The sequence below is a fragment of the Eurosta solidaginis genome, chromosome 4 (assembly GCF_040869045.1).
Source record: "Eurosta solidaginis isolate ZX-2024a chromosome 4, ASM4086904v1, whole genome shotgun sequence".
Taxonomy (NCBI): domain Eukaryota; kingdom Metazoa; phylum Arthropoda; class Insecta; order Diptera; family Tephritidae; genus Eurosta; species Eurosta solidaginis.
Window position 1 is genome coordinate 248,094,700 of NC_090322.1, and position 27,133 is coordinate 248,121,832.

General features: G+C 39.2%; 1 pseudogene; it reads right to left on the reverse strand.

Moving 5' to 3' along the window:
- Positions 1 to 27,133, reverse strand: part of LOC137251251 (cytochrome P450 4g15-like) — a 195,137-nt pseudogene that overhangs the window by 109,276 nt on the left and 58,728 nt on the right.

A 27,133-nucleotide genomic window follows, 5' to 3' on the forward strand; every position in this document is an offset into this window, starting at 1 on the left:
TTTTGCACTCATAAATTAATATAAATCATAGCCAATCGTTCCCTACCCAATGTATGTTTCGTAATACCAGCTAGCGTGCTGGGTCGCTTTTTTGTGGTGAGAAGCGGGTTTTTTTAGCCATGGGCCATCAAATTACTTTTCCTCAATAGACGCCGCACCCTTGCAATTCTAATTTTCACGTTTATACTATCCGTCAGCTCCGTGATAATTTCTGTGGCAGTTTTAAATGTGTTCAGAAGAACTATCTTGATAATATCCCTATCATCGCGAGGCCTTTCATGGTCATCCGCTTCCAGAACGAGGGGATAAAGTCAGCGATTCAATATATTTCACCCATAATCTCCTTATTTTTATTTCGGGTGATTTGCGGTTTGTAGACAATGGTATGATCGATCATTCCATGGAAATGGTAAACTACAATCGCGGGACCAATTTCAGTAGAGCTCGCAATTTTGTTCGCATTAGTACGCGCACACCATCTCAACAAAAATTCTTAAAGTTTTCTTTGTAAACTTACCCAATAAAATCTCCACGGTAGCTTCACTCATATAATCATGACAATCAAATGTTTTACCACCTTCAGATCGCAATTTATGTACAACATTTCGCGAGTTCTCATTAAATAGATCAATGAAGCTTTTCAAAACATTCAAATGAAATGTTGGAGCTATTGGTTTCCGATGAGCTCGTCATTTTGCACCTAAGATGTTAAATGGAAAAATAAACATTAAAAATTTGGGGTATTTGTTAAAATTAATAGAGTAAAAATAGAGAAAGTACCAACAATATACACTTATACGGGTCGTTCCGTGTCAACTTATCACCTTTATTCGAATTTTCTTGCGAATTTTTTCCATTTTTGTAATCTTTTCTCTGTTTTATTAACCTTCTTAAAATAATGGACTCCTAAGTGAAAATCAATCTGGTTACAGAGCATTCCATAGTTGCAATACCGCCTCGCTTAAAATTATTGAAGACCGAGGTGATTTAACCGTTCTGGCGCTTTTAGATTTTTCCAAAGCTTTTGATACAGTGGATCATTCTATTCTTTTAATAAAACTAAGTAAATACTTCGGTTTCTCATGTAGTGCTGTGAGGTTGCTAGAAAATTATCTACGTGATCTTTGGCAGAAAGTAGTGGTCGGCAACAGTTGCTCGGAAATGAAGCGTCTTTATTCGGGGGTGCCACAAGGATCAATACTTGGTCCGATCTTATTTACGATGTTTATTAATGATATGACTTATTGCTGCAGGAGTGTATCGAAACACTTATAAGCTGATGACGCTCAGGTATATTTATCCTGCCCCATTGGTTTATCATAGGACTTAGTGTTCAGGATGAATGAAGACCTTGAAAGTCTCTCTTCCTGGGCAAATGATAACAAACTAAATCTTAACGCGTCCAAGACAAAGGCCATGTTTTACCTATTCCTGGCAATTGGTTGAAGCATTGCCATCACTTTCCTTTCAAGGCACGTCAATCAGTTATGAGCCTGTTGTTACTAGCCTTGGGTTTAAATTAAATTCTTATCTTGGGTGCAAGGACCATATAAACTATATTTTGAGCAAAATATACTTTGCATTAAGAAAGTTGTGGTACACTGCGGACTTTGCGCCAATCAATGTTAAATTAAAGCTGGTGAAAACTCTTATAGTTCCACTGATATCATTTGGGGCGACCGTATTCAGCAATATTGATTGTGAGTCACAGAGAAAGTTGCAACTTGCTTTAAATAACTGTGCTAGATATATTTTTTCGAAACGCAAATTTGACCATAAATCGGAGTTCTCCATCAAAATCCTTAATTGCAGCCTTGTAAATTTGTTAAATTACCGCAATTTAGTCTTCCTAAATGAACTAATTCATAGAAGGCAGCCTGATTATCTTTTTAGAAATCTAAGTTTCTCTCGATCAGACAGAACTTGCAATCTTATTTTTCCATGGTATAGATATCTCACATCATCCAGAACATTCTTTGTTAGTGCTATAAAACTTTGGAACTCATTACCAAATAAAATTACAAATGAACGCAATAGTAGACGCTTTAAATTGGTATTATTTGAATATTTGCAATAGCAGGAAAAAAGTACATAACTGTCCCCCACAATTTCATTTTATTAATATTGTAGAACTGAATTATCTATATAGTCAATATATGCACACAGTACATAAATACATGTTTAGTGTGATTTATATAATGTTTCTTCTCCTTCCTTTTGCTGTCATAGCTCACTTTAAAAAAAAAAAAAATACTTGTATAGTTAAGTAATTTATTATTATTATTATTATTTTGTAATCGTATTTTAACATAAATATACGTACTATTTTTATTTCCAAATGTTGATGTACTTTACTTGTACAAATTATTAAATACATTGGATTAAATTGAATTGAATAAATGTGTGATATTAAAATTTTTGTATGGCCAAACAGACCAGAACTGCTGCAGGGCTTTGGATGAAATTTGAGACATAGATAGCTTAGAATCAGGGCGTTACACTGATATGTGTACAATTATTATGCATTATTTTTTTAATTACTTCATCTTAGCCAATGATATCTAGTGCATCAAACATATAGATCGAGGTCTAATGAGTTTTGGAAACGTTAGTAATGCAGCAAAAATGGCTTAATATGTATATTTGGGCCAGACCAATAACTTTTATTATATTTGTCATACAGATCTGCATCTATCTAGGCAATTTTGGTAAATAAAGCGTTTCCACTTACGCTAGCTAAAGACATAGAAGCATCTTTACCGCTTTTGTTTTTACCACTTTTGACTTTATCTCGGGCAAAACAGAAAACTGTGAGTAGGTAACCGCCGTCATTACAGGCTTCGGTATCGGCATACCTCCGATAAATGAATGGACGGCATACCGGGAAGTGGGGGATGAACTTTGTCAGGAATGGATGGAAAAGTGGGGGACATTCTGTCACGTTCTCGATAAAAGCCACATATTCAAATTACGCTGCTGCTCTTCACTGTGACTTTTTACTATTTTAATATGGCAAAATTAAAAATTAAAAATATTCAAATTCTCCTAAATCTTTATTTTTTAGTATGCTATGTAAAAGTGTTCAAATCCGATCCCTGATAGGCTCGAATTATTTTACGATAAATATTTGTCTCTCCGATCTCTTAGCTAGAATAGGCACCTGTGAGCTGAACGTGACAGACAGGTAAAGGCTTTAGAGCTGAGCACTTTTGGTCAGCTCCTGGAAAGATGGGCATTGACTAAGCTGTGAAAAATGCTGGTCAGATGCTTCATCTGCATGTTCTAGATATTTTTCTGCCCACATAACGACGGTACCCGCTCAGCTGATCTAATTGGGCTCACTAAAGTACTTTCAATAGAAATCCGCGTGATACAACTTAGTTATCACCTTTTGCTGACACTATATAAAGAATTGATAGCGAAGTACACCTTTTGCTCAAACGGAATAAAGACAGGCGAGCTTGGTTCAGACATGCGGAGTTCCCAGATCGCCGATAAAGCCGTGACTAAGACTAGGTGAAGGGGGGATTTAAGGGATTTTTTGAGGAAAATTGTGAAACCCATCACAACTAGGCGAATATTGTTGCAAATTAAAAAGTGTGCGTACCTTTATGAGTATTTTAAAAAGGAGTGGGCCTTAGTTCTATATGTGGACGCCTTTTCGAGATACCACCATAAACGTGGGCCAGGGGTGACTCTAGAATGTGTTTGTACGATATGGGTATCAAATTAAAGGTATTAATGAGGGTTTTAAAAGGGATGTGACGGCGTTTTCGAGATATCGACCAAAATGTGGACCAGGGTGGTCCAGAACATCATCTGTCGGGTACCGCTAATTTATTTATATATGTAATACCACGAACAGTATTCCTTCCAAGATTCCAAGGGCTTTTGATTTCGCCCTGCAGAACTTTTTCATTTTCTTCTACTTAATATGGTAGGTGTCACACCCAATTTACCAAATTTTTTTCTAAAGTTATATTTTGCGTCAATATACCAATACAATTACCATGTTTCATCCCTTTTTTCGTATTTTGTATATAATTATGGCATTTTTTTCATTTTTAACAATTTTCGATATCGAAAAAGTGAGCGTGGTCATAGTCGGATTTCGGCCATTTTTTACACCAATACAAAGTGAGTTCAGATAAGTACGTGAACTGAGTTTAGTAAAGATATATCGATTTTTGCTCAAGTTATTGTGTTAAAGGCCGGGCGGAAGGACAGACGGTCGACTGTGTATAAAAACTGGGCGCGGCTTCAACCGATTTCGCCCTTTTTCACAGAAAACAGTTATCGTCCTAGAATCTAAGCCTCTACCAAATTTCACAAGGATTGGTAAATTTTTGTTCGACTTATGGCATTAAAAGTATTCTAGACAAATTAATGGAAAAAGGGCGGAGCCACACCCATTTTGAAATTTTTTTTTATTTTTGTATTTTGTTGCACCATATCATTACTGGAGTTCAATGTTGACATAATTTACTTATATACTGTAAAGATATTAACTTTTCTTTTAAAATTTGAATTTAAAGCAAAATTTTTTTAAAAAGTGGGGGTGGTCGGTCTCCGATTTTGCTAATTTTTATTAAGCAGATATATAGTAATAAGAGTAACGCTCCTGCCAAATCTCATCATGATATCTTCAACGACTGCCAAATTACAGCTTGCAAAACTTCTAAATTACCTTCTTTTAAAAATGGGCGGTGCCACGCCCATTGTCTAAAATTTTACTATTTTTCTATTCTTTGTCATAAGTTCAACTCACCTACCAAGTTTCATCGCTTAATCCGTATTTGGTAATGAATTCCCGCACTTTTTCGATTTTTCGAAATTTTCGATATCGAAAAAGTGGGCGTGGTTATTGTCCGATATCGCTCATTTTAAATAGCGATCTGAGATGATTTTCCAGGAATACACATACCAAATTTCATCAAGATACCCCAAAATTTACTCAAGTTATCGTGTTAACGGACAGACGGACGGACGGACATGGCTCAATCGAATTTTTTTTCGATACTGATGATTTTGATATATGGAAGTCTATATCTATCTCGATTCCTTTATACCTGTACAACCAACCGTTATCCAATCAAAGTTAATATACTCTGTGAGCTCTGCTCAACTGAGTATAAAAAATTGGGTTCATGTTCCGAACATGCAAGCACGTCAGCAAATATTATAAAATTATTGTTTATAGGTCCATTATAGAACCTCATTTCATATACTGCCCTACGATTTTATTCATGTAAGCCGACTCGAACATTGCAACGCTACTAGTGAAACAAAATAAAGCAATGCGGTTTATTCTTAGAAAACGATACGAAACCCCAATACATTAAATGCTAGAAAGTTTAAATTGGCTGAATGTAAAGCAACTCATTGTTATACTATACTCTAAAATTTATACACAACATGAAACTAGGCAACCTGCCGAAATATTTAAATGACAGAGTAACATATAACAACGAGGTTCACGAGTACCTTACAAGAAACAGAAATAACTTTCGTCTGCCAACTGTTCGATCGGAATTCGACAAGAACAATATATACTACGAGGGATTGAGAAAATACAATGAACTACCACGTGAAATAAAACAATGTCAAAACATTAATAAATTTAAGAAATTATTATATAACTATTTCAAAGCTCTACCATTTAGATAATGATCTCATACATTCGTATACAAGCTTTTTGTTCCACCAAGGCACATCGCGTTGTGTATGTATTGTAACGAATTTACTGGAAATCCTCTTATTTGCAATCTACAAAATAACAGCCACAACTACGTTTATAGCTTCTCATATGAACGTGAGTAATACTTGCACAAATTATTGCCCTCTCTTGTGAGCACCTCAGATAAGATATATTCATGTGTTTGTGCGTTGCTTCTCTGCTGCTCGTATGGACGTGTGTGTAGACATATTGATTGAATTATTGATGTGCATACAAATCACTGTTTAGCATCGGCTTAGAGATGGCAATACCTCTTAGTGTTGCTAGTATTCGTAACACTGCCCTCCACCTACGTATGGTCGTCCCGATCAGACAAATCTCTTGATCTAAATGCCGCTAGCATCACCAAATGTACCACTCTTCTACTTCGTGGTTTCCCAATGGTTTGTATGCGGTAGATGGTGTCACTGATATTCACAACTTTGTACAAGCCTTCCCAACTGCACCGAAATTTGTATGGAATACCTTTCCGCCGGTGAGAGTTGTATAACAGTACCAAATCTCCCTGTAAGAAACCTTCCGAAATATTGTTCTCATCGTACCTGCGTTTCATCTTCCTACTCATTATCCTTGATCGTTCCCTCGCACTCTGTTGTTTGGCCAGTGAACTACTTCGTAGAGCTTGCGCTGGACGGATTTGCTTTGCATAATCAGTATCGTTCCAACGCTTCACAACAGTAGTGTGCCCTGGCTTGAAACCACCCTTGCATTCTTTCTGCGAAATTCTTTCCTTCGCTTTAGTGCGTCCGTTAGGGTTTTCAATGTCAGAGTTTCTCACACAGGTACCTTCGGTTTTGATTTGTTTGGCCCATTTGTTCCATCAACCTTTGCTCGATCTATTTTCCTTGACTTTCGTGGTCTCTGTCGAATCTCCTCCACCAGCACTCGCTTACTGCTGAACCCTTTTTCCAAACTGAAGTTAAGTGGCACATCCTGGTTCTCATAACGCATCACCCTTCTCTGCATATCGATCTTGATGTCATGGTCAACCAAGAAGTCCACTCCCAATATGACTTCATCAACGTTCTCCGCCACAACGAATTTGTGGAGAACCATGACCTTCCCAATTAAGACTCCACAGATCACTTCTCCCTGGACTTGGTTATACTCGCCAGTGACCATACGCAACCTTGCTCCAGGTAATGGCTTTACTCTCCTGTTGACCAAGTCAGTTCGAATCAAGGAATGAGATGCGTCCGTATCTACAGTCAGTACACGCTCCTTGCCATCGACATTCCCTCTGACGGTAAGACTGCTCGATTTTCTACCAATTTGCGACACAGATATCACAGGGCATTCAATATCTGAATCTAGCTCTCGATCTCTACATCTTACTCGCTCTTGCTCATCCCCTCCATCTTTGTTATTAAAACCAGTCATGCTGTTGCACCCACTAGGATCAAGGTCGCAATGTCGTGCAATGTGACCAGGCTTCCCGCATTTGAAGCATTTGATAACTCTCTCACTCCGCTTTTGCGATCCTTTCAGCGCCTCCAATATTGCGTCTACCCACTCTGGCCTTTCTACTTCCACACGGCGTGCTTTGAAAACTGGCTTACACAGAAGCAACGCTGTTTCCTGAACCAATGCATGTAATACCGTTTCAGCAAATGTCAGCTTTGGGTTTGCGTATTTAGCTCGCTTCGTTTCCACGTCCCGTATGCCATTTATAAAACTGGATTTTTACCCTCTCGGTGTATTCCTCGGGTGCGTCCGCATTTGCGGTCTTTCAACATCCGAGACAAACTCCTGCAAAGTCTCATTCGCTCTTTGGTGACGGTTTTGCAACTCAATTTGGAATATCCGTTTTCTATGCACGCTTCCATAACGTCTCTCGACAGCGGCCATCAATGCTTCATAGTTGTTCCGCTCTCTTTCGGGAATCGTCTGTAGGATTTCGGCTGCTAGCCCCTTCAATGCTACGAATAGAGCTGCAACTTTATCTTTAGCATTCCAGTTGTTCACTGCTGCGGTCTTCTCAAACTGTAGCTTGAAGAACTGGAGAGGAACAGAACCGTCAAAGGATGGTGTTTTTACCTTTGGATTGCTTGCTGAAACAGCTGCGCGATTTAATTGAAACTCTTGTATACGACCTCTCAAAGCATCCACGTCAGCTTCGATTTTTTCCTCAAACTGCGTTATTTTCTCGTCCATACGCGCTTCGAGTTTTGATGATATATGCGCCTGTTGCGCATCGAGTTGTACTGTTATGCGTGCCTCTTGGTCTTTCAGTTGTGTTTCCATCTTTGATGTTACTCGTGTTTCTTGGGATTCCATCTGTGATGACATATACGTTTTCTGTTCTTCCAGTTGAGTTTCCATCTTGGATGTTATCTATGCCGACATTTCTGACATACGCGTTTCTTGTGCTTCAATCTTAGATGTTATGCGTGTCTCTTGCGATTCCAGTTGGGATGCCATATTTGTGGATATTTGTGATGACATTTCTGTTATGCGTGTTTCCTGGGTTTCAATTTTTGCCGATATCTGTGATAACAAAGCCAATATCGCATTATTCTCGCCGCTTGCGACTGGACTCGGACTTCCGTTCTTCTCTTCAATTTTTGTTGTTGTCTCGTCTCCATCAGGATAAAAGACATACTCGTCCACACCAATTCCTTGCGACTCCATTACCTCTCGTAGCCGTGCTTGAAGTTTGATCTTATTGCCGATTGTATTCAATCCACGGCTCTCCAACTCCTTCTTCAGTTGCTGGATCCTCAACTCACTCAACTGTGCCATGTCCAAGTTGTATTCACAATCTTCGGACAACAATTCCTCCTGACACCATGTGTAACGAATTTACTGGAAATTCTCTTATTTGCAATCTTCTCCTAAGGTTCAATCACTAAACTGTTGAATAAATAACACCACTATTCAATAATGCAAAATGGCCTTTATTCAAGTACTTCAAAATAACACTTCTATTGCTCGACAGATAACGTGCTTAATCGAAACTGAATGATAGCTTAAATGAAACTGATTTTTGCGCCTCTACTGTCGCGGCCTTTTATACTTTTTGATTTCTCGTTGCATACTTCTAGGCTTTTCCATTCCAGAACTTCCTAGTTAGTTATCAGCTACAAAATTACCAGCCACAACTACGTTTATACCTTCTCATATGCGCGTGAGTAATACTTGCACAAATTATTGCCCTCTCTTGTGAGCACCTCAGACAAGATATATGCATGTGTTTGTGCGTTGCTTCTCTGCTGCTCGTATGGACATGTGTGTAGACCAGAAACGATACAATATAGAGACATTGCATAGACGAAAAATCGTGTGAGACAAGCTTCACAAAATTCTAGTAGGTCACATTCACCACTTACCACAGCAGAATTTGTTAAACTACCACTGTCTGTATTTGTTATTTAACAATTATTTGTACACTTTTTATTCATCTAATGTGTTCAGAATTCACATTTTTACTCTCTAAAACTCCAATCAGTGTATTTCTGTGCTTAAATAATGTTAAAAATTGTGTTAAAGTTTTTCGTGTGGTGAAAGTGACCTACTAGAATTTTGTTACGCTCCGCTGCTTTCCACCGAAGTTCGCGCATGCAATATCTTTATATTCCAAAATTTTTGGTGTAGACATAACGATTGAATTATTGATGTGCATACAAATCACTGTTTAGCATAGGCTTAGAGATGGCAATATCCCTTAGTATTACTACTATTCGTAACAGTATCTTTCCTTGGGGGAACTCTCATGCTTTGATGTCTGTGTGGAGCTGTTAAGCTTCCTTCTCAAGCTCCTGCACGGTGATTATGGGTCGCTGTAACATGTTTCCAGCTTCTCCAATAATAAAACGGAAAAGCTCCCAGTTCCTTTTTTTGTGATTTCTAAAAGCTGGCATGTGTTCCGGAAAGTTACCAATGTCGAATACAATGTGTTTGTGGTTCCATATTGACTCCTCCCCTGCAACATGCCAGTTAGTGACGGTACTGGCCATATTATGGCTTCACAGAGTAAGATCAACAATTTCCCCTCTAATAGCATTTACAAAGGTAGGTTCATTGCCCCGGTTGATAATACTTAAAACGTTACTACTAATAAACTCAAGGAGGTACTCATCCCTGTTTTTGATGTTCGTCCTGCTCCACGTTGTGTGAAGGGAATTTGCATCACAGCAGAGGAATCATGGTATACCACTCTGCTGACAGTATTTGATGAAGGCTATTGCTTCGATTGTTGGGGTCATTCCTTTTTCCACCGGAAAATAGGCAGAGGCCAAAATTGCCCCTTGTTCGCCTCTTGGGGTTGGAATCTTTGCTCATACTGCTACCAAATCAGCCGTCATTAACTGTAAAAGTGGAAGAAACATTAGGTTGTTGCTTAAAAGCATCGCAGCTCGTGGTCGAGAACTAGTGGCATAGGTTAACTTACCATCAGTACTGTTCAGGCCCTTTACGGCACCGTGTTGAATCCAGGGCTCCTGGTTGAAAGCTATTCCCAGACCTTCCTCGGCAATTTTTTTAATTAGGACGTCTAAGGCTGCCTTGGTCGGTGAAAATTCACCTGAAGGCATTTCAGACGTCTTGACTTTTGGGCTTTGATAGGGAGGGGAGACACTGGTTACGGTCTTTGCGGCTACGTGTAGCCATCTTCCTCCTTTCCCTATTGCTAAGCGACATTACGGCTTCATCAGCCGTTCGTCCTCGTGCCTTCTTGTTCCCTCTGCTGTCGTTGGGGCTCCCACGAGTTGGTTGCCTGGCTCCCGCTGCCTCGGTTGGCCTTTGTGGGTCAACATAGACACAGAATACCTGGGAGGGTTTTTTTGTGGCTGTCCGATTGACTCCGCGAATCCTGCTGTTCAGTAGGTGAATGCCTACCAGATACTTTCGAGGTCTTCGAACGAGGTCATCGCTAACCGTGTCATCCCCTCAGCCTTATTTTCACTGCCGCTGGTATTTATATTTACCAGGGGCAGGGCTGGCTTGTTTTTGGGCCTTAACCTGACTCTGTGAAACCCGCAGAAAATCAAGTAGTTGCGTTGCTTTATTAGCTCGGCAGACAGCGGATCGACGGCTACTGAACTTCCGCCACCGTGGACTTTCGTATCCAGTTGAGGATTCTCCAGTTCCTGGTATTCAAACCGACGAGATATCGTAGTTTGAGGGGCATTCCTCTTCCTTAAAGTACCCCATGCGACTTGGCATTTCTGCATCAGGTACCATCTTCAGCTTGGCACCCTGCCATGGAGTGAGCCTTGGGGCGATAGCCCTTAGCAACTCTGTATCATAGTAAAAAAACATTACGTTGGTCAAATAAATATGTATGTATATGAATTTTTTCTTAGAAATCGAAGTAAACTATCCAATTATAAATCTTTACTCCATTGTTTTCTTAATCACCGGTATATACTTCATGTTTTGTATAACTTTGCCTATTCTATTGGGCATGGATTTATAAAAAGGATGCCAATTTTTTATTATGGTGACTAGACAACTTACGCGCCCGCGTCTGCGCGGCTAAAACCAAGGAAGAAAGAACACAAGGACACAACTTAACCCGACGGAATTCAGGAGCAGTGGGAGCATATCTTCAAAGCAAAAAAATGACTACAGGCGAACACGGTACAAAAGACGCTGCCCACAGGGCCACGTTAAAAGCGAGCGCAACAAGAGAAGTGTGTAAATGCTATCGCGAGATGAAAAGGGAAGCGAGGCGCCTTTTCAGACAATTGAGCTGCTAGACAACATAATATCGCCCGATAATTTTACCCAAAAATTCGGCGACAGACGGAAGGTTTTAAGTCCGGGAAAACTCTTGTAAGAACGAAAACGGCGACATTGTAACCGATGCCCAGAGAGTACTTAGATTATGCAACAATTCTCTGCTCTCCTCAATGGAGACGGCGATTTACCGCACAGGGATGACGAACACGGTCCCACAATCGATGATGATGGAATATATGTCACCCACCCGATTATGACGAAGTCAGAATAGCAATAACCAGATTGAAAAACAACAAGGCCGCGGGCGCTGTGGGGTGCCTACGGAGCTATTCAAATACGGCGGCGAGGAGCTGGTAAGGCGAATGCATCAGCTTCTTCGAAAAATATGGGCCGACGGATGCCCGACGATTGGAAAATAAGTGTTTTTTGCCCAGTCCAAGAGAAAGAGGATACTACAAACTGCGCCAACTATCGCGGAATCAGCCTTCTTAATATCGCATTAAGGTCCGGTAAAGTGTATTGTGCGAATGATTTAAGCCCACCATGAATCGGCTGATTGGACCTTATCAGTACGGCTTCAGACCTGGTAAATCTACCTTCGACCAGATTTTTACAAATTGCCAAAGCTTGGAAAAAAAACTGCGAAAAAAAAAAAATCAACAAAACAAGATAAGTTATTACATAAGCCTTGGTTTATATAAACATAAGTTTATCTTTCAAATAAACCGTATGACATAACTACAGAAGATAAGGAGTATTATAAGGAATACGCCATACCCCATCCTTACATAATTAAGGCCTGATGCTTTAAGCCTTTTGAAAATATGAAATAAGTCTTATATACAGTTCAAATTTTTTGCTGGGTTTTCTCTTTTGGATACATTTGGGACACCGGTGTCCCATGTGGGTTAAAAATACGGTCATATTATTCACGTATCACTTAACTTATGTAAACTTAATACCACAATTCAACTGTACAAACATAGAAACGAGCAATTAAGTACAATTAAATTTTCCGTTGAAAAAGAATAACAAAATATTTTACCAAATACGCACTAATTTCATTTCTCTAGAATAAACATAATAACCTTGAATTTGTTATTTTGGTAGATCAAAAGCAGATTTAGAATTTGTATTACGCTTGACGCATTACCCATAAAAAATAAAAATAAATAATTAGTGATTGGTGCGATTTATCTCCGAGAAGATTTAGGCCGTACTTCTCTTCGAATTTGCGTCTTACTCCCTTTTGATATTCCCTACTAATTTTCAGACGGGACCTACATATTTTATGCCGATTCCAAACGGAAGCTGATGCAAATAAGATGCATTTTCACTGAAAAGCTTTTCATAGTAGAAATACGCTTGGAGCTCCGGACCTTCGGTCCGGTATGCGAAGCACGCTCCCACCACACCACGTATGCCCCTTTTTATCAATAAGTGGTTTGACATCTTGGCTGGAGTATTTAGGAATACGACATACCCCATCCTTACAGAATTAAGGCCTGATGCTTTAAGCCTTTTGAAAATATAGTTACGAATGGGTACTGCCATCTCTATACCGATACTAAGCAGTGACGTGAATGCACATCAATAATTTAATCGTTTTGTCTACACTTATATACGTACATGCAGCGGAGAAGAGATGCACAAACACATGCAGATATCTTATCTGATATGCTCCTAAAGGTATGCAATTGTGATTGTGGAAGTGCCGTTCACACATGCAAGCGCATGGGGTATGAGAGAAGCTATAAAAATTATACATCTGTAGTTGTAGCTGAGAAATTTATAACTAGTAAGTTCTGGAATTAGAAAATCCTAGAAATATGCAACGAGGAGGTCGGACAGTATAAAATAGCGACAACAGTGGAGGCGAGAGATCAGTTTCATTTAAGCTATCAGTCAGTTTGGTTATTAAGCAGGCTAGTTGCAAAGTATAAGTGTTATTGTGAAGTACTTTAATAAAGACCATTTTTCCATTATTCAATATTGGAGTTATTTATTCAACAGTTTAGTGATTCGAACTTAGCAGAAGGTTGCAAATAAGAGGATTTGCAGTAAATTCGTTACAATATGAAATAAGTCTTATATACGGTTAAAATTTTTTGCTTTGTGTTTAATTCCACAATTCAGCTGTACAAATATAGAAACGCGTAATCAGGTTAGGTTAGGTTAGAATGGCCACGGGTGCGAGCACCAGTGCACTTAGGCCCAAAAAGGTCCCATTGTGATACCACGTGGATCTCTCCTCTAATAAAACCAACAGGTCGATACAGCAAACGTCAGGAATTTCTTAGGATACAATTTAGCCAGATCACAAAGATGATCAAAGAAGAGAGATCTCAGAGATTTCTTCCTCTTGTGTCAAAGCGCGGGACAATCGCACAGAAAATGCTTGACTGTTTCTATATCCTCTTCGTCTTTGCAGCTCCTGCAGTAATCATAATAAGGAGCACCCATCCGTTGTGCATGCTTCCCGATTAATCTGTGGCCGGTTATAAGTCCACCCACCAGCGATATGTCCCCCCTTCCGTGAAGAAGGATACTTCTTGTACGTCTCACGTCTCATTCAGGCCACACGAGCTTAATGTGGTAGCAGGAATCGATATTGCTCCATCTCACACCCGCTTCCTCCACACACCCGCTTCACAAATTCCTTTCAAAGTCGGCTTACAGTTAGCGAGTGGCATGCTCAATCCCTTCCAGGACGACGAAAGCGGAACGGATTGCCCCCTCTTGCAAGTTCATCAGCCATCTCATTGCCCGTATTTCCGAGTGTACAGGCACCCATACCAGACTGAGTGAAGTTTGCGCCACGATCTCGTAAGAGATTTGCAGCACTTCTCTACTGTCATGGGAAGGACCTCTCCGAGCCGTTCGAAACTAAACGAGGTTTCAGATAGGGTGACCCCCTATCGTGCGATTTCTTTAATTTGATGCTGGAGAAAATTATACTAGCTGCAGAACTTAACCGCACTGGAACAATATACTATAAAAGCGTGCAATTACTGGCATATGCTGATGACTTTGATATCATCGGCCTAAACACCCGCGCTGTTAGTTCTGCTTACTCCAAACGGGAAAAAGAAGCGGTAAAGATGGGTTTGATGGTGAATGAGGACAAAGCGAAGTACCTGCAGTCATCCAGCAAAGAGTCAGCGCATACGCGCCTTGGCAACCACGCTACTGTTGGCAGCCATAATTTCGAAATAGTAAAAGACTTCGTTTATTTGGGAACCAGCATCAACACTAGCAACAACATCAGCACTGAAATCCAGCGAAGTATCAATCTTGCCAATAAATGCTACTTTGGAATAGGTAGGCAATTGAAAAGTAAAGTCCTCTCTCGGCGAACGAATATCATACTCTACAAGTCACTTATCGTACCCATCCTGCTATATGGGGCAGAAGCATGGACCATGACAACGTCAGATGAAGCGGCTTTGGGAGTGTTCGAGAGAAAAGTTCTTCGAAAGATTTATGGACCTCCACGCGTTGGCGATGGCGAGTCCCGGAGAAGATTTAATAATAAACTGTACGAGCTATACGCAGACATAAACATAGTCCAGCGAATTAAAACGCAGCGGGTGCGCTGGCTAGGCCATGTTATGCGAATGAAAGATGATGCTCCGGCCAAGAAAGTGTTTCTATCCGAACCCGCCTATGGAAGCACGATTTAAACTCCCTTAGTGTGAGCAATTGGCGCCGGTTGGCGGAGCGAAGGAGCGACTGGCGCGCCTTGTTGGACGACCATAATCGTTTAGACGGCTAAGCGCCAATTAAGTAAGTAAGTAAGTGAAAGACACCACCCTTGTTGAGGTGCAAAAACACCGCTACCCACCTTATTGTCCAGTTTTGGGGTCGTCGGTATATACCTGCAGCCTATCGCTCAGGTCCGGCGGCTCCTTCAACCAATAATCCCTATCCGGGATAATACTCGTATTTCATATTGAAAAATACAGTCGGAGCGCAATAGTCCGATGAAGGCGAATCCAGATACTTAAGGATAGCTGCATGACCATCCACGTCCACGAGACCACTGCCAAACAGTTTTGGCTGGATTAACCGATAGACCTTTACTCCTGGTCCAGTTCTCCACCAGTCTCAGCTTACTTTGCATTATATCGCATAGTGTCTGCGGAAACTTCCCGCTAACTAACAGCGCAAGGTCATCAGCATATGCGATTACCTTGCTGCAACCGTCCTTCTCAAGAAGAACCAAGGGCTCATTAAGTGTGGCAACCTATATAAATGGAGAAAGTACCCCACCCTGTGGGGTGCCTCTCCGCATGTGTTTGATCACCGTAGAACCTGCCAGGTTAGCATGAACCTTTCTTCGCAACAGTAACTTCTGAACAAGTTTCACTAGCCCCCGATCGGCCCAAGCCGATTAGTGCATCAGTTATCGCGGAGGGCGTAATGATGTTGAAAGCTCCATCAATGTCGAGAAAATGTATCAGTGTGAAGTCCTTGTACACCAAGCATTTCCCGATCTGGGAGACAACTGCATGCGAGGCCATCTGCGCGGATTTCCCTATCATATACGCGTACTGGAATGTCCATAACTTTTCCTACAAGGACTCCCTTAGTGTAGAGTACATTAACCTATCGAGTGTCTTCAGCTGGAAGGATGTCAGACAAATCGGTCTAAAGTCTTTAGGGGTGACGTGACACGTCCTTCCAGCTTTTGGTATAAAGGTAACCCTTGAATCGTTCCAACCCTATGGAATATGGTTAAGAGCACAAACTCCTTTGAAAATGTCATACAACCACAAAGAACACAGCTCAATTGTTTGCTGGAGTTGTGCCGGAGCCAACCCATCCGGCCCTGGTGCTTTGAAGGGCTTGAATCTAACGCCCATTTAATTTTACCCATAGTAATGAACTGCCCCTCATACGGCTCGTCAGTGTGAGCCTTCCTCCAGTTCATTACTTCATCACTAGCGCCCGGAAAGTGAGTACTTAGGAGCAGGCAAAGGGTGCTCTCTACCGAATCCATCCATGCCCCGTCAGATCCTTGCAGGCATCACGGGAGACATTTTGGAGCACCAGAGAGCACCTTTCTGAGCCTATATCCCTCAGACACCGTCCCCATTTCGTTACAAAACTTCCGCCAGGAGATTCTCTTCGACGACCTTAGCAGTTTCTTATAATCCCCTAGAATACATATAATTTATCTACAAATGATAAATGCAAAAATAACTAATATTTGTTTATCATTAAATTTTTTACTATGCCGTGTGTGTGTGGTCAAAAGGTTGATCGTGGTCAGCCGAAAGTATGTTGTGCGAAGTGCAATGACCTCTTCCACTTAAAGTGTGTGAACATATCATCGACTGATCTCGAATTTCTTCTCACATCAAACAGACATTTTTTCTGTAAATCTTGTACGGCAGAGCGGCGCGCCTCTATACGTAGCCCGCCACCAAACTCTCTTTCTAGTGCCGTAAACAGTATCGGTAACAATATGAGTGCAAGTGAAAATATAAGTAACCAACAACTCTTTTTGCTTGACTTTTCTAAAAATATTGAGGCGTTACGCGCTGAAAATGCTCTCATTCTCACTACAATGAATGCGTTAAAAGACGATAACATTAAACTTTCGCAAAAGCAAGATGCTCTATTTGCCGAAGTTCGCTCTCTAAAATCTTCGATTGTTGATAAAAACTCAGAAATCTCTACTTTATTATTGGAACGAAAGAATGTGCATACGTTGTTGCTGCTTTTGCCAATGGGCAAAAATCAACACGTGCTGGTTCTTTACAAAAAGAATAAAGAATTGACTGAAAAAACAAAGAAGTCAACCAAAAACAACAAAGACAATAAATCTGATGCGAGTGCAAAATCAATTCCAAAAAAACAAAGCATCCAAGCACTAAAAACAAAGACAATGACATGCTCTCGGGTGCAGAAACAACGCAGCCTGTAAATAAATCGGCGACTAACAATGTCTCGGCCTCTAAAGCTAAACAATTAGCTAATATAGCTAAACAAAATGCAAATACCAGTTCGGCTGCAACAACAAATCAGCCTCCTCTAATTGATTTATCTTTGACAAACACAACCAGTAATGACTCTCAATCGCCTGCCATGCAAAGCAATAACACTATGACTGCAAAGAATGTGATGCCTTTGAAGTCTGCCAGTGAAACTGTGCCTGCTTGTGCTGACGTCACTGTTATGGATAAAGGCAACAATAAGCAATCTGCATCTGATGACGTAACTTCTGGAATTAAGACAAACAAATCCAAGAAGGCTGCTACTATCGTTGTATGCAGTAATGTAAATGCTGATCTTAATCTAGCTGTTCGCCTAAAATGGTTACATTTATGGTACATACCAGGTTAAAAAAGCTTAAAAATCTTAGAAATAAGTATTTTAAGTTGTACAAAGCAACCAATGACTTTTCATTTAGAGATCGATACTTATTATACATGAAGCAGTTCAATGTGCTTGATAATTTTTTATATAATAAATACATCTCCCGTTTCGAAGAAGAGTTAAAGCAAAATCCCAAGGCCTTTTGGAACTTTGTCCGTACAAAAAAAGGTTGCTCCAATATTATTACCTCTGTCAATTTTAATGGCATTAGCTCAAACAGTTTAGGGGAAACAGTGAACCTTTTTGCTGATTTTTTCAAATCTAATTTTGTTGTTGACTCTAATATTTCTGATGTTAGGGTTGGTTCTGATACAGCTAATTCCTTGGACTTTGGCTCATTATTGGTATCGGAATCAGATATTATTATTGGCATCTCGTCCCTACAATCTTCTTTAAAAAAAGATATTGATGGGCTGTCTTCTTTTTTGGTTAAAAAATGTAGTAGTTCGCTGTGCATGCCGTTGTGCCATATCTTTAATGTGTCATTGTCCACTGGCGTTTTCATTGATCGATGGAAATTGGCTTCTATTACTCCAATCTTCAAGTCTGGAAATAAGAGCGAGGTAGCAAACTACAGCCCAATCTCTAAACGATCAACCTATTAAAAACTGTTTGAGAAAGTAGTAAAGGAGAACTTGGCTTTTGCTATTAAAGGAATAATCGATCCATCTCAGCATGGGTTTGTTGCGTGTCGTTCAACAGTGACAAATTTAGCTGTTTTTTCGCAATACTGTGTTTCTGCTTTTAAGGATGGGTATCAAGTTGATACTATATATACAGATTTCTCTAAGGCGTTTGATACAGCGTCCCACAAAATACTTTTTCAGAAACTTGAGTACATTGGTCCATTCAGCTTTTCTGTCATGGTTAAAATCATACCTGACAAACCGAATTTTATTTGTTGAAATCGAGAATATGAGGTCGTATGAGTTCTTGCCAACCTCTGGGGTGCCACAAGGTAGTATTCTCGGTCCAATCGTATTTGTTATCTTCATTAATGACGTCGGCTTATATTTAAAGCATTCAAATTATTTACTTTATGCTGATGATTTAAAACTGTTTAGGCGTATCACCTCTGTATCTGATGCATTGCTCCTACAGAGAAATTTGGATGCTCTTAATATGTGGGCTTTTAATAATCATCTGAGACTTAACAGTAGCAAATGTTGGCATATCACGTTTTCTAGATCTACAAATGCGCTTACGTCAACATACCATATCGCTAATACATATATTGCCTCGGTGAAAGAATTTCGTGATCTTGGTGTCATTTTCGACTCTTTGTTCACTTTCGTTAACCATGTTAACTATCTTATACCAAAAGCGTATTCTAATTTAGCTTTCTTACGGCGTTATGCGAAGGATTTTAAGGACCCATATTGTATAATTCATTAGTGCGATCTAAATTAGAGTACGCCTCTATCATACGGAATCCCATTTACAGCATATTGAAAGGATTCAACGTAAATTCATTCGATTCGTCCTCCTACCCCTTCATTTTGTTAATCCCCTACAACCTTATATAAACAGGTGCATGCTTATAAATGTTATGCCACTGCATGTCAGACGTTCGGTACAACATTTAATGTTTATTTACGATATTATCTCTGGTACTATTGATTGCTCAGCTCTGTTGGGGCAGTTAAATTTTCTAGTTCCTAGTAGATCTCTACGCTCTCATAATATATTCTACGGTGAAGTTCTGAGAACAAATTACCTTAGCTTTGCCCCTCTCACAAGAGGTCTCGAAGACCTTAATAAAATTTCTAGAATGCTAAGTCTTGACTTTGCAATGCCCAGGCCTTTGTTTAAGTTACGGATTGAGTCTTACTATCGAAAAAATTTATCTCATTCTTGAATTAGTTTTAGTTATTTAGTTTTAAGTTAATTTGCAAACTTGTAAATCTAGTCAGTAAGGTTTCTGCCATTGACTCAATAAATATGAATATGAATCATCTTGTATGCATCCCATTTTTCAGCCTCCCTGGAGGCTTTAGCAAGATTGAATCCACCATGGTGGTTTGGTCTTACCCCTAGATTTCTTCATATTGTACAGGTATCACTTAACTTATGTAAACTTAATACCACAATGCAAGTGTTCAAATAAGGAAACGAGCAACTAAGTACAATTAAATTTTCCATTGAAAAAGAATAACAAAATATTTTACCAAATACGCACTAATTTCATTTCTCTAGAATAAACATAATAACCTTGAATTTGTTATTTTGGTAGATCAAAAGCAGATTTAGAATTTGTATTACGCTTGACGCATTAACCATAAAAACTAAAAATAAATAATTAGTGCTTGGTGCGATTTATCTCCGAGTAGATTTAGGCCGTACTTCTCTTCGAATTTGCGTCTTACTCCCTTTTGATATTCCCTACTAATTTGCAGACGGGACCTACATGTTTTATGCCGATTCCAAACGGAAGCAAGGAAAATGCATTTTACTGAAAACTTTTCACAATAGAAATACGCTTGCAACTCTAGACCTTCGGTGTGGTATGCGAAGCATGCTCCCACCACACCACGGCTGCCACTTTTTATCAATAAGTGGTTTGAGATTTGGGCTGGAGTATTATTAGGAATATGCCATACCTCATCCTTACAGAATTAAGGCCAGATGCTATAAGCCTTTTGGCAATGTGAAACAAGTCTTATATAGGGTTAAAATGTTTTGCTGGGTTTTCTCTAGCTCACCAGGGTTGCCGTTTGGATGCATCTTTACTATATATTTGTGAAAGTATGTCTGTATGTATGTTTGGACTTGCAGCCTAAACCGCAGAATGGAATCGAACGAAATTTTGCCATGACATACTCTGAGTGCGTCAATCTATGGTAGGCTATATAAAAAAGTTTTCGACAAGCGAGCGGGGCTCCTCCCATACAACTGGAATTTTTCGTAGTCAATATATCTGAAAGTATTAAGGCTAGACGACTGAAATTAGGTGAGTAGTTATACGAGACCAATCCCTACCCCCTCCATAAAAACTGGGTATAACGAAAAAGGGGGCGTGGAACCTCCCATACAACTGGAATTTTTCGTAGTCAATATATCTGAAAGTATTAAAGCTAGACGACTGAAATTAGGTGAGGAGGTATATAAGACTAATCCCTACCCTTCGGGGAAATTGGGGATAGGGAAAAAGAGGCGTGGCATCTCCCATACAAATGGGGGTTGGGATTAGTCTAATATATTAGTCTATATAGTACTGCTTTTATTTATACCCGAACGACGTCGGATACTCTGCTAATTTGGGATACAAATACGGTCATATTGTACACGTATAACTTAACTTATGCAAACTTAATACCACAATTCAACTGTACAAACATAGAAACGAGCAACCAAGTACAATTAAAGTATCCGTTGAAAAACAGTAACAAAATATTTTACCAAATACGCACTAATTTCAATTCACTAGAATAAACATAACAACCTTGAATTTGTTATTTTGGTAGATCAAAAGCTGATTTATAATTTGTATTGCGCTTGACGCATTAACCATAAAAAATAAATAACACGGGTCAACATCATAATTACCCTCAACACTATGATCACTGTAACAGTGGCGGATCTCAATCGCGGGATCTGCAACTGGCCCGGAGTCTATGCCGTCACGCCCCTGACAACTAACCACCGTTCTTCCAGCGTTGTCTCTGTGCATGCGCGTAATATCGCCTCCTACTTGCTCAGACTGTCTGTTTAATATTATATCTCCTGGGTAAAATTCTTGATTGTTTTTTTAACTATCAGACGTCGATTGCGACGAAATTGATTATCAAAGTCATCCGCAACAATGTAGGGCCTATCATTTACTTTCTTAATAACCTGACCATAACACCACTTCCCATTCTTTTTAAACAAGATTTTCTCACTGACTCCTAAAACTGGTATATAGTTGGCAGGTCGATCATAATATCGCTTTTAATTATTTTTTTTATTTTCCAATCTGCCCTGTACTTCCACCTCTTTCAGTTCTTTTCGGTGCAGTAGCGCTCCTAAAATAGGTAGCCGACTCTTCACTAGCCGACCAAAAAATAAATGAGACGGGATCAAGCGCATACTTGCTACTGGGGTAGTATTGTATTCAAGAATTCTGCACTGAAACGTTTCTTGTCCTGATGCTTCACAGCGGCGTTTGAAAATATTTTTCGCTATCGCGACACCCTTTTCAGCGAGACCATTGTTCTGGGAATACCCGGGACTTGAGGGCAATATTTGAGGCATCTGAGTATTGCTCGAACTCACGTGAGTTAAATCATTATCACTTTTCATTTTAGTTGGGTATCCATAACAATTAAATATATGATCTAATGTGTCGATCACATGTCTAGCTGTTTTCTCCTTTAATCTACGCACTATAATGCATCCGGAGTTGGCATCGATTAATGCTAAAAAGTCACAGCCAGCATGTTCGAAAATATCAGTCGCTAGTATATGAAAGGGATGCTGAGACGTTTTCTCCAGCAACATCGTCTCTTTCTATTTATTTCGATTACATTTTTCGCAAACTTTGCAGTTATTTACTACTTCCGTAATATCATATGTCGTTTCTGGTCAGAAAAATGGTTGTCGGGCACGAGCTAATGTCTTTTTTATGCCTAAATGTGGTTCATGAACTAAGATACAAATACTACTTTGTAACTGGGTAGGAATAACCAAACGATGGTTCTTAAAGAGAAGTTGGTTTTCATAATGAAGCTCGTCTTTGTATCTATCAAACGATTGGCTTAATTCTTCGACCTGATGATATCCAGGCCACCCTGAAACTACATATCTAGTAATGCGGTTGTAGCCTTCGTCGTTCTTCAATATCCGTGTGTATAAATTGTAGTTATCCTTCCTGTCGAGTTAACAAGTGAACCATAATTGAAATATCCTGATCAAATTCTTTAAACTCAGACAATGACGCTCTGGATAGACAATCAGCAATTAACATTTCTTTTCCCGGCTTGTTCTCAATTATCATGCCTGGATATTTCAATAATCGCAAAAACATCCTTTGCAGCCGAGGAGTAACATCGTTAATGTCTCTCTTTACTAACGTTTTTAATGGCTTGTGATCAGAATGTACAACAAACTGTCTTCCATACAAAAAATAATGAAAACGTTCACAGGCAAAAACTATAGCCAGTAACTCCTTTTCAATTTGAGCCCATTTTTGCTCGCATTTTGAAAGTGTGCGTAATGCATAGGCAACTGATCTTCCTTCCTGAAGCAATACACTTCCTAGCCCTCTTTTGAACTGTCTGTTTGAACAATTAATGACTTATTATGATCATATAGAGCTAGCACAGGAGAGCTGGAAATTAATTCAAGAGGGCTATTAAGTTCAGTCGAGTGTGCATCAGTCCAGTTCCACTCAACATTATTTTTTGTTAAACTTCGCAAGGAAGCTGATCTTTGAGATAAATTTGGAATGAATCTTGCAAGAAATTTGAATAAGCCTAGCAAGCGTAAGACATCAGTTTTGTTCCTAAGTACTGGCATTTCTTTTATATCCCTAAACTATATTTGTCAGTGGGCTTCACATGACCGACTACGATAATGTATATAATTAAAAAATATAAAAGTAATTTTAATTTGAACTTTTAAATTTCACATCATTGTCCCGCGCGCCCGCGAGAACTACTGATAGCGTTCCATCGTGCTCTTCCAATGTTTCACCATATATACAGATATCGTCAAAATAAACTTCAACACCTGGTGTATCACCGAACAGCTGAACCGCTCGTTTCTGAAACATTTCAGGCGCGTTATTTAATCCAAATGGTACACGATTTCACCAGTGCTGTGAGATCGGAACTTTCTCTATCTAGATCCATATGCCAGAACCCATTACACAAATCTAATACCGTAAAAACGCGCTTATTCCACGGGCGAGTTATTATGTCGTCAAAAGTTGGAATAAGATAATGTTCCCGTTTTATGCACGCGTTCAAAAGTTTAGGGTCAAGACAAATGCGAAGGTCGCCGTTTGCCTTTTCTACTAATTGCAAATTGTTGATCCAGTCGGTTGGATAGTCTACAAAACTAATCACTCCTTCTTTTTGCATTAACTCTAGTTTACCTTTCAATTTACTATGAAGGCTTAATGGAATACGCTTCTTACAGTGTAGCGACGGAACAGAATTTTCCTTCAATACAATTGAGCATTTACCTGGTAATACGCCCAAACCATCAAATAGTTGCTTGTTTCTTTGAACGGATTCCTTGACATCGACGGGAAACGCATCGATCCTTTGAACTAACCCCATTGCAACACAAGAACCTAGCCCTAGTATGGGCTCGAAAGCTTCATAAATAATCAAGAAGTTGCATTTATGATTTATTTTATTTTCCTTATCAACAAATGTTAATTTAACTTGGCCAAAAACTTTTATTTTATTTGAGCTGTAATCAACAACATCAAAGTTTTTATGACATGAAAAGGGAACGTTAATTTTTCGAATGAAACTAAGTGGAATGCAATTAGCATCAGAAGCGGTGTCAATTTTAAAGTCTATAGGCCATTTTCCAATAACAAGTTTCTTCCTCCATCTGATAAGATCCATGGTTATTCTATTTAAATGAAAACAGCTACTTAAAGAACTTGCATTGCCAATCTGGTTTACATAACCTACAAAACTGTTACGTTCGTCACACCAATTGACTGTGTGAATTGCTTTCCCATCACTTTTGGCGACCCCTTTTACGACCGATTAACATCTTCCCTCTCTTTCGACTTTGACTTGCAACATTTTTCAAATTGGCCTACTTTTTGGCACGACCGACATTAAATGTTGAGTGCTGGGCAAAAACGCCGATGTTAACCGCTGAAAACCTGTCCACAATTATATCAATTCTGTTTAATTGCAGCAACCATCTCACGCTTCTCTTCCACAGATTTAATTTCAACTGGTATTGATGCACCTCGATCCAACATTTGCTTGTTTTCTGCTGCAGCTTCAAAAATTTTGCATGTCTCTTTAACTGATGACAACGATTCTTATTTTGCGTCAAGCAATTTTAGTTGTAACGTGAGTGCCGATGACGATTCGATCTATCAGCTTAAGACGTTTTACAATTTTGACATTCAAATTCACAAAATTGCATTTGTGTGCGAAGAGCAGTTTCATATTCAGCAATTGGTTGTTTTTCCTTTTGCGATATTAAATTGAACTTGAGTGCTTCAATCGTGGTATTTTTTTTTTTTTTGGCAAACAAAATTCGTCAAAAGCTTTTATGGCACTACCCTGCAAAATTGTTGGATTACGTGTTCCATTTTCTTCATGTTGGAGTACTCTAACAATACTCCTTTGCAAAGCGTTTGCGAACCACCATCAGCCGATCGTTGCTCGTTTTTTACGACAGTGATCACGACACGATGACGATCGAACAGAGTTGCCAGAAGTAAAATATTGCATGCAAATAACTAATAATAAAATTTTACTTTGGCAACTCTGATAAAATGCAACAGCGCACTGGTATGTACTAAAGTATGTGTAGAAAAATATTAGTTTCTTTATTTACGCAAATGCTAAATAACATAAGAATATTCGTAGTATAAAATATAAAAAATGTATTGCCCCTCTTCATTTACTTTCATTTTAAATTAAATTCACTTCGATAATTCTTTCCGACACAATTCCTCTTTAGTACTTTGGCATATGATCCTCTGTGGGTGCTCCATGGAGTACTACAGTGAAAGTACTTTGGAAAGTACTCTCACGTATGTACTCTATGGAATACTCACAAACAAAGCGAGAGTGGGATCACCTACTCCTCTCCTAGGACATCGCAATGTTAATTGGAGCACATTTTTTGTATGAATACAGATTAGAGTTAGAGCAGTCCTATACTCCCAAAGGAGTATTCCTTACATTATTTATAGCAGGCATGCTTAACCAACGAACCGATATCATTTCGTTACGATAATTAACGTTAGTAAACGAAACAAAGTCATTTCGTTTCGTTTATTAACGTTAAAAACGTCAAATTAACGAAATGATTTCGTTTCGTTTTCTGCCATATCAAAACGAAATCAAATCGTTTATGTTGATTATTAATTTCAAACTATGCTGGCAAAGCTGATTGATGGCGGAGTCATTAAAGGTGAAAGCATTAGCCAAGCTGATTGCAACTTTTCTCATGAATTTTGACAGTACGAACATTTCTCAGAGTATTTTTGACATTACCACCAACGAATTACACAAACAAATTACATGGAGTTTGTGTGTGTATGTGCGCTCGTTGTTACCATCTTACGGCTTCACCATGGCTATAGTATTGCCAGCACAATTCAAACATAAAGTATCACGTTTTTGTTAACGTTTTTAACGTTAACGAAAGCTTTTCGTTTCGCTTAAAAACGAGATACAATTTATCTTGGTAATTTCTTTATCGATAATATTTCGAAGTGTTTCAACGGAAACGGTGGAAATTTTTTGATAAACGATTAGCTTAACGTTAAGGTGCATCCCTGATTTATAGAGTACTCGCGTTTTTTGAAGGGTATCCATTGTACGAATGATTTGATTTGTAGGTGGCGTGTTTCCTTCACCGCCGCCATTTTGAATTTCTGCCTGTTCAGCAATGCTGCCGAACATGCTGTCGCAGCTCCCATTATTAGGGAATAATGTGTTAAATATTTCCACTCCGCGCTGGCCAACCAACCACAGAAATATAGCTATTTTGTTTTGCTCAGATTCGAATATTTTGTGGTTTGCTATTAAGTATATCATGAATGCTACGAATACGAAGTGGAGAAAACAAAAAATAAAAGTGAAATAAAAAAGATAGTTAAGATAGTTGGCATAACTCAAAAAATTAGCAATTGACGGTTAATAGAGTGTTTAACGAAGCAAAACGATTCATGTGCAGGAAAAGAGTGTGTAGTTAGAAAGGTGTATGAAAATACGAATCGAAGGGAGGAAAGTTATATTGCATTAGTAGAAACGGATGCAATAATATTTGAGAATATTTTGCAGCTAAAGAGACTATATATAGAGTGGGATACCTGTGTCGCTTACAAACACGTAAGTGTTTTGAGATGCTTTAAATGCGCGGGATATAAGCACAAAGCGAGCGATTGTACTAATAAAGTGGCTTGTAGCAAATGTGCTGGATCCCACGACAACAAGGAATGTACATCAAATACGATTAAATGTATTAACTGTTGTGAACTGGTGAAAAAGAAAGTGATTGAAGTAGATGTCAATCATCACGCTTTCAGTAAAGACTACCCAGCGTATAAAAACACGCACAGTTAAAAAATAAAGTGCGCGTTTAGCAACGAGCATTAAATGAGCTGATCGGGAGTGCAACGAAATCCCAAAAAAAAAA